The sequence below is a fragment of the Triticum aestivum genome, chromosome 1D (genome assembly GCF_018294505.1).
Source record: "Triticum aestivum cultivar Chinese Spring chromosome 1D, IWGSC CS RefSeq v2.1, whole genome shotgun sequence".
Lineage (NCBI taxonomy): Eukaryota > Viridiplantae > Streptophyta > Magnoliopsida > Poales > Poaceae > Triticum > Triticum aestivum.
In genome coordinates, this window is record NC_057796.1 from 297,007,115 (window position 1) to 297,015,650 (window position 8,536).

The following is an 8,536-nucleotide window of genomic DNA, read 5'->3' on the forward strand; positions in this document are numbered from 1 at the left end:
CAAAATAAACTTCTCTTTTGTGTGTTTGTTTCGCTCGCAGAGCGGTGAGGGGTGGCTAATATTTTCCATGCTAGATGTGTTATTCTCACGATGAGTGTTTATTCACTTGTCATTGCATGAGAGTAAGGCAAAGGTTTTAGGGATGCCCAGTCCCGAAATGAACAAAATGAATTTACTTTATGTTGTCAAATAATAAATTCCTTGGAAAGTGTTGGTATGGAGGGCAACCGTCGATACAGCTAGCCATGGAAAGTTAAAGTATGGTGGGAAAAGGAATAAACTTTATTTTTTATTTGGGAACCGCCTATGTATATCTAGCATGGAAAGTGTTGGGAATTCTAAGTTGTTTTCGTTGGTGGGATGGATACACCTCCCAAAATGTTTTTATCTCTATTTTTTCTCTTTGAGCTTTGGCACCTCTACAAATCCCTACTTCCCTCTGCGAAGGGCCTTTCCTTTACTTTATGCAATTTTTATTTTGAAATTTGAGTCTCCGTCTTCTCTTATAAAAGCACCAACTATGAGGTAATATGATCGTACTTAAGTGTTGGGTGTAGCTAATATGCGAGTGTGCTTCATGAATGGATCAATGGTTGAGCATGATGGGCTAGGGAAAACTAATTTTAGCGTTGATATTTTGAAAGACGTGGTTGCTTGTTGATATGCTTGAGTATTTAAATTATCATGTCAAAACTAGACTATTGCTTTGAATCACATAAAAAGTCCAAATGTCCATGCTACAAAGAACAGAATATGATATGACATGTTAGGCAACATTCCACATCAAAAAAAATTATTTTTATCACTTACCTACTCGAGGACGAGTAGGAGTTAAGCTTGGGGATGTTGATACGTCTCCAACGTATCTATAATTTTTTATTGTTCCATGCTATTATATTATCAATCTTGGATGTTTTATAATCATTTTATAGCTATTTTATATCATTTTTTGTACTAACCTATTGACATAGTGCCAAGTGCCAGTTGCTGTTTTCTGCATGTTTTTTACATCGCAGGAAATCAATATCAGATGGAGTCCAAACGCAACGAAACTCCACGGAGATTTTTTTGGACCAGAAGGAACATAATGGGCCCTGGCTGCGCCTGGGGGTGCCTCGAGGAGGGCACAACCCACCAGCGCGTGCCAAGAGGCCCAGGCGCGCCCTGGTGGGTTGTTCCCACCTCGGGTGCCCCCCGGACTGTCTCTTTGCTCTATAAATACCCCCAATATTCCCAAAACCCTAGGGGAGTCGACGAAATATTCATCCAGCCGCCGCAGAGTCCAGAACCACCAGATCCAATCTAGACACATCTCGGATGGGGTTCACCACCTCCATTGATGCCTCTCCGATGATGCGTGAGTAGTTCTTTGTAGACCTTCGGGTCCGTAGTTAGTAGCTAGATGGATTCATCTCTCTCTCCCTCTAAATTCTCAATACAATTTTCTCTTGGAGATCCATATGATATAACTCTTTTGCGGTGTGTTTGTTGGGATCGATGAACTTTGAGTTTATGATCAGATCTATCTTTTTATATCCATGAAAGTATTTGAGTTTCTTTGATCTCTTTTATGCATGATCTCTTATAGCCTCGTGTTTCTTCTCTGATATTTGAGTTTTGTTTGGCCAACTTGATCTATTTATCTTGCAATGGGAAGAGGTGCTTTGTAGTGGGTTCGATCTTACGGTGCTTGATCCCAGTGACAGAAAGTGAAACGACACGTATGTATCGTTGCTACTAAGGATAAAACGATGGGGTCTATCTCTACATAGATAGATCTTGTCTACATCATGTCATCATTCTTATTGCATTCCTCCGTTTTTCCATGAACTTAATACACTAGATGCATGATGGATAGCGGTCGATGTGTGGAGTAATAGTAGTAGATGCAGGCAGGAGTCGGTCTACTAATCTTGGACGTGATGCCTCTATAATGATCGTTGCCTGGATATCATCATGAGTATTTGAAGTTCTATCAATTGCCCAACAGTAATTTGTTCACCCACCGTTTGCTATTTTTCTCGAGAGAAGCCACTAGTGAAACCTACGCCCCCGGGTCTCTTCCTCATATATTTGCCTTTGCATTTATTTTCAGATCTATTAAACCAAAAATACAAAAATACCTTGTTGTGTTTTATTTCTATTTATTTTATTTGGCATTCAATCTATCAATCTACTATAATTTTATCTCATGTCCGTTTGCCACTTGAGGCACCGTCCCTCGGAAGGGATTGACAACCCTTTAACACGTCGGGTTGCGAGGATTTGTTATCTGTGTGCAGGGGCTGTTTATGTTGTGTTGCTTGGTTCTCCTACTGGTTCGATAACATTGGTTTCATCTCTGAGGGAAATACCTACCGCCGCTATGCTGCATCATCCCTTCCTGTTTGCGGAAATACCGATGTAGCTTCAAGCGACATCAATTTCATAATCATAAGATGCGGCAATTTCTAACATGATTCGGACAAACTTAAGCATAGATACGAGTGAGAAACTCTCATCGTAGTCAACACCTTGAACTTGTCGAAAACCTTTTGCGACAATTCTAGCTTTGTAGATAGTAACACTACAAAGTAACATTACCATCAGCGTCAGTCTTCTTCTTGAAGATCCATTTATTCTCTATGGCTTGCCGATCATTGGGCAAGTCAACCAAAGTCCATACTTTGTTCTCATACATGGATCCCATCTCAGGTTTTATGGCATCAAGCCATTTTTCAGAATTTGGGCTCATCATCGCTTCCTCATAGTTCCTAGGTTCGTCATGGTCTAGTAACATGACCTCAAAAACAGGATTACCGTACTACTCTGGTGCGGAACATGCTCTGGTTGACCTACGAGGTTCGGTAGCAACTTGATCTGAAGTTTCATGATCATTATCATTAGCTTCCTCTCTAGTTGGTGCAGGCATCACGGGAACAATTTTCTGTGATGAGCTAATTTCCAATTTGAGAGAAGGTACAATTACCTCATCAAGTTATACTTTCCTCCCACTCACTTGTTTTGAGAGATACTCCTTCTCTAGAAAGGATCCATTCTTAGCAACAAAGATCTTGCCTTCGGATCTGTGGTAGAAGGTGTACCCAACAATTTCTTTTGGGTATCCTATGAAGACGCACTTCTCCAATTTGGGTTCGAGCTTATCAGGCTGAAGCCTTTTCACATAAGCATCGCAACCCCAAACTTTAAGAAACGACAACTTAGGTTTCTTAGCAAACCATAGTTCATACGGTGTCGTCTCAACGGATTTAGAAGGTGTCCTATTTAACGTGAATGCAGCTGTCTCTAATGCATAACCCCAAAACGATAGCGGTAAATCAGTAAGAGACATCATAGATCGCACCATATCTAATAAAGTACAGTTACGACGTTCGGATACACCATTACACTGTGGTGTTCCAGGTGGCGTGAGTTGTGAAACTATTCTACATTGTTTTAAATGAAGGCCAAACTCGTAACTCAAATATTCGCCTCCGCGATCAGATCCTAGAAACTTTATTTTCTTGTTATGATGATTCTCCACTTCACTCTGAAATTCCTTGAACTTTTCAAATGTTTCAGACTTCTGTTTCATTAAGTAGATATACCCATATCTGCTCAAATCATATGTGAAGGTCAGAAAATAACGATACCCTCCGCGAGCCTCAACACTCATCGGATCGCATACATCGATATGTATTATTTCCAATAAGTCAGTGGCTCGCTCCATTGTTCCGGAGAACGGAGCTTTAGTCATCTTGCCCATGAGGCATGGTTCGCAAGCATCAAATGATTCATAATCAAGTGATTCCAAAAGTCCATCCACATGGAGTTTCTTCATGCGCTTTACACCAATATGACTTAAACGGCAGTGCCACAAATATGTTGCACTACCATTATCAACTTTGCATCTTTTGGCATCAATATTATGAACAAGTGTATCACCACGATCGATATTCAACAAAAATAGACCACTCTTCAAAGGTGCATGACCATAAAATATATTACTCATATAAATAGAACAATCATTATTCTTTGATTCAAATGAATAATCGTATCGCATTAAACAAGATCCAGATATAATGTTCATGCTCAACGCTGGCACCAAATAACAACTATTTAGGTCTAAAACTAATCCCGAAGGTAGATGTAGAGGTAGCGTGCCGACGGCGAACACATCGACCTTGGAACCATTCCCGTCACGCATCATCACCTCGTCCTTAGCCAATCTTCGTTTAATCTGCAGCCCCTGTTTCGAGTTACAAATATGAGCAACCGAACTGGTATCAAATACCCAGGCACTACTACGAGCATTAGTAAGGTACACATCAATAACATGTATATCAAATATACCTTTGTTCACTTTGCCATCCTTCTTATCCGCCAAATACTTGGGGCAGTTCCGCTTCCAGTGACCAATCCCTTTGCAGTAGAAGCACTCAGTTATAGGCTTAGGTCCAGACTTGGGCTTCTTCCCGGGAGTGGCAACTTGCTTGCCATTCTTCTTGAAGTTCCCCTTCTTTCCTTTGCCTTTTTTCTTGAAACTAGTGGTCTTGTTAACCATCAACACTTATGCTCCTTCTTGATTTCTACCTCCGCATCTTTGAGCATTGCGAAGAGCTCGGGAATAGTCTTATCCATCCCTTGCATATTATAGTTCATCACGAAGCCTTTGTAGCTTGGTGGCAGTGATAGAAGAACTTTGTCAATAACACTATCATCTGGAAGATTAACTCCTAGCTGAGTCAAGTGGTTATGACACCCAGACATTTTGAGTATGTGTTCACTGATAGAACTGTTCTCCTCCATCTTGCAGCTATAGAACTTGTTGGAGACTTCATATCTCTCAACTCAGGCATTTGCTTTGAAATATTAACTTCAACTCCTCGAACATCTCATTGAAGGAAATATGCCCTAGAGGCAATAATAAAGTTATTATTTATTTCCTTATATCATGATAAATGTTTATTATTCATGCTAGAATTGTATTAACCGGAAACATGATACTTGTGTGAATACATAGACAAACAGAGTGTAACTAGTATGCCTCTACTTGACTAGCTCGTTGATCAAAGATGGTTATGTTTCCTAGCCATAGACATGAGTTGTCATTTGATTAACGGGATCACATCATTAGGAGAATGATGTGATTGACTTGACCCATTCCGTTAGCTTAGCACTCGATCGTTTAGTATGTTGCTACTGCTTTCTTCATGACTTATACATGTTCCTATGACTATGAGATTATGCAACTCCCGTTTACCTTTGGAACACTTTGTGTGCTACCAAACGTCACAACGTAACTGGGTGATTATAAAGGTGCTCTACAGGTGCTTCCAAAGGTACTTGTTGGGTTGGCGTATTTCGAGATTAGGATTTGTCACTCCGATTGTCGGAGAGGTATCTCTGGGCCCACTCAGTAATGCACATCACTATAAGCCTTGCAAGCATTGTAACTAATGAGTTAGTTGCGGGATGATGTATTACAGAACGAGTAAAGAGACTTGCCGGTAACGAGATTGAACTAGGTATTGAGATACCGACGATCGAATCTCGGACAAGTAACATACCGATGACAAAGGGAACAACGTATGTTGTTATGCGGTTTGACCGATAAAGATCTTCGTAGAATATGTGGGAGCCAATATGAGCATCCAGGTTCCGCTATTGGTTATTGACCGGAGACGTGTCTCGGTCATGTCTACATAGTTCTCGAACCCGTAGGGTCTGCACGCTTAAAGTTAGATGACGGTTATATTATGAGTTTATGTGTTTTGATGTACCGAAGGAGTTCGGAGTCCCAGATGAGATCAGGGACATGACGAGGAGTCTCGAAATGGCCAAGACGTAAAGATCGATATATTGGACGACTATATTCGGACTTCGGAAAGGTTCCGCGTGATTCGGGTATTTATCGGAGTACCGGAGAGTTACGAGAATTCGCCGGGGAGAAGTATTGGGCCTTGTTGGGCCATACGGGAATAGAGGAGAGAGGCCAAAAGGAAGGAGGCGCGCACCCCCCCCCTCTGGTCCGAATTGGACAAGGGGTGCAGCCCCCTTTTCCTTCTCCCTCTCCCACTCTTTCCTTCTCTCCTACTCCAACAAGGAAAGGAGGAGTCCTACTCCCGGTGGGAGTAAGACTCCCCCCTTGGCGCGCCCTCCTCCTTGGCCGGCCGCCTCCCCCTTGCTCCTTTATATACGGGGGCAGGGGGCACCCCATAGACACAACAATTGATCATTGATCTCTTAGTCGTGTGCGGTGCCCCCCTCCACCATATTACACCTCGATAATACCGTAGTGGTGCTTAGGCGAAGCCCTGCGTCGGTAGAACATCATCATCATCACCACGCCGTCGTGCTGACGAAACTCTCCCTCAACACTCGGCTGGATCGGAGTTCGCAGGACGTCATCGAGCTGAACGTGTGCTGAACTCGGAGGTGTCGTGCGTTCGGTACTTGATCGGTCGGATCGTGAAGACGTACGACTACATCAACCGCGTTGTGTTAACGCTTCCGCTTTCGGTCTACGAGGGTACATGGACAACACTCTCCCCTCTTGTTGCTATGCATCACCATGATCTTGCGTGTGCGTAGGAATTTTTTTGAAATTACTACGTTCCCCAACATTGGCATCCGAGCCTGGTTTTATGCGTAGATGTCATATGCACGAGTAGAACACAAGTGAGTTGTGGGCGATATAAGTCATACTGCTTACCAGCATGTCATACTTTGGTTCGGTGGTATTGTTGGAGGAAGCGGCCCGGACCGACATTACGCATACGCTTATGCGAGACTGGTTCTTCCGACGTGCTTTGCACAGAGGTGGCTGGCGGGTGTCAGTTTCTCCAACTTTAGTTGAACCGAGTGTGGCTATGCCCGGTCCTTGCGAAGGTTAAAACAGCACCAACTTGACAAACTATCGTTGTGGTTTTGATGCGTATGTGAGAACGGTTCTTGCTAAGCCCGTAGCAGCCACGTAAAACTTGCAACAATAAAGTAGAGGACGTCTAACTTGTTTTTGCAGGGCATGTTGTGATGTGATATGGTCAAGACATGATGCTAAATTTTATTGTATGAGATGATCATGTTTTGTAACCGAGTTATCGGCAACTGACAGGAGCCATATGGTTGTCGCTTTATTGTATGCAATGCAATCGCCCCGTAATGCTTTACTTTATCACTAAGCGGTAGCGATAGTCGTAGAAGCATAAGATTGGCGAGACGACAACGATGCTACGATGAAGATCAAGGTGTCACGCCGGTGATGATGGTGATCATGACAGTGCTTTGGAGATGGAGATCACAAGCACAAGATGATGATGGCCATATCATATCACTTATATTGATTGCATGTGATGTTTATCTTTTATGCATCTTATCTTGCTTTGATTGACGGTAGCATTCTAAGATGATCTCTCACTAAATTTCAAGATAAAAGTGTTCTCCCTGAGTATGCACCGTTGCCAAAGTTCGTCGTGCCCAGACACCACGTGATGATCGGGTGTGATAAGCTCTACGTCCATCTACAACGGGTGCAAGCCAGTTTTGCACATGCGGAATACTCAAGTTAAACTTGACGAGCCTAGCATATGCAGATATGGCCTCGGAACACTAAGACCGAAAGGTCGAGCGTGAATCATATAGTAGATATGATCAACATAGTGATGTTCACCATTGAAAACTACTCCATTTCATGTGATGATCGGTTATGGTTTAGTTGATTTGGATCACGTGATCACTTAGATGATTAGAGGGATGTCTATCTAAGTGGGAGTTCTTAAGTAATATGATTAATTGAACTTAAATTTATCATGAACTTAGTCCTGATAGTATTTTGCAAATTATGTTGTAGATCAATAGCTCGCGTTGTTGCTTCCCTGTGTTAATTTTTTGATATGTTCCTAGAGAAAAATTATGTTGAAAGATGTTAGTAGCAAAGATGCGGATTGGATCCATGATCTGAGAATTATCCTCATTGCTGCATAGAAGAATTATGTCCTTGATGCACCGCTAGGTGACAGACCTATTGTAGGAGCAAATGCAGACGTTATGAACGTTTGGCTAGCTCAATATGATGACTACTTGATAGTTTAGTGCACCATGCTTAACGGCTTAGAATCGGGACTTCAAAGATGTTTTGAACGTCGTGGACCATATGAGATGTTCCAGGAGTTGAAGTTACTATTTCAAGCAAATACCCGAGTTGAGAGATATGAAATCTCCAACAAGTTCTATAGCTAAAAGATGGAGGAGAATAGCTCAAGCAGTGAGCATGTGCTCAGATTGTCTGGGTACTACAATCGCTTGAATCAAGTGGGAGTTAATCTTCCAGATAAAATAGTGATTGACAGAATTCTCTAGTCACCATCACCAAGTTAGTAGAACTTCGTGATGAACTATAGTATGTAAGGGATGACGAAAGTAATTCCCGAGCTCTTCGCGATGCTGAAATCGACGAAGGTAGAAATCAAGAAAGAGCATCAAGTGTTGATGGTTAACAAGACCACTAGTTTCAAGAAAAGGGCAGAGGGATAGAAGGGGAACTTCAAGAAGAACG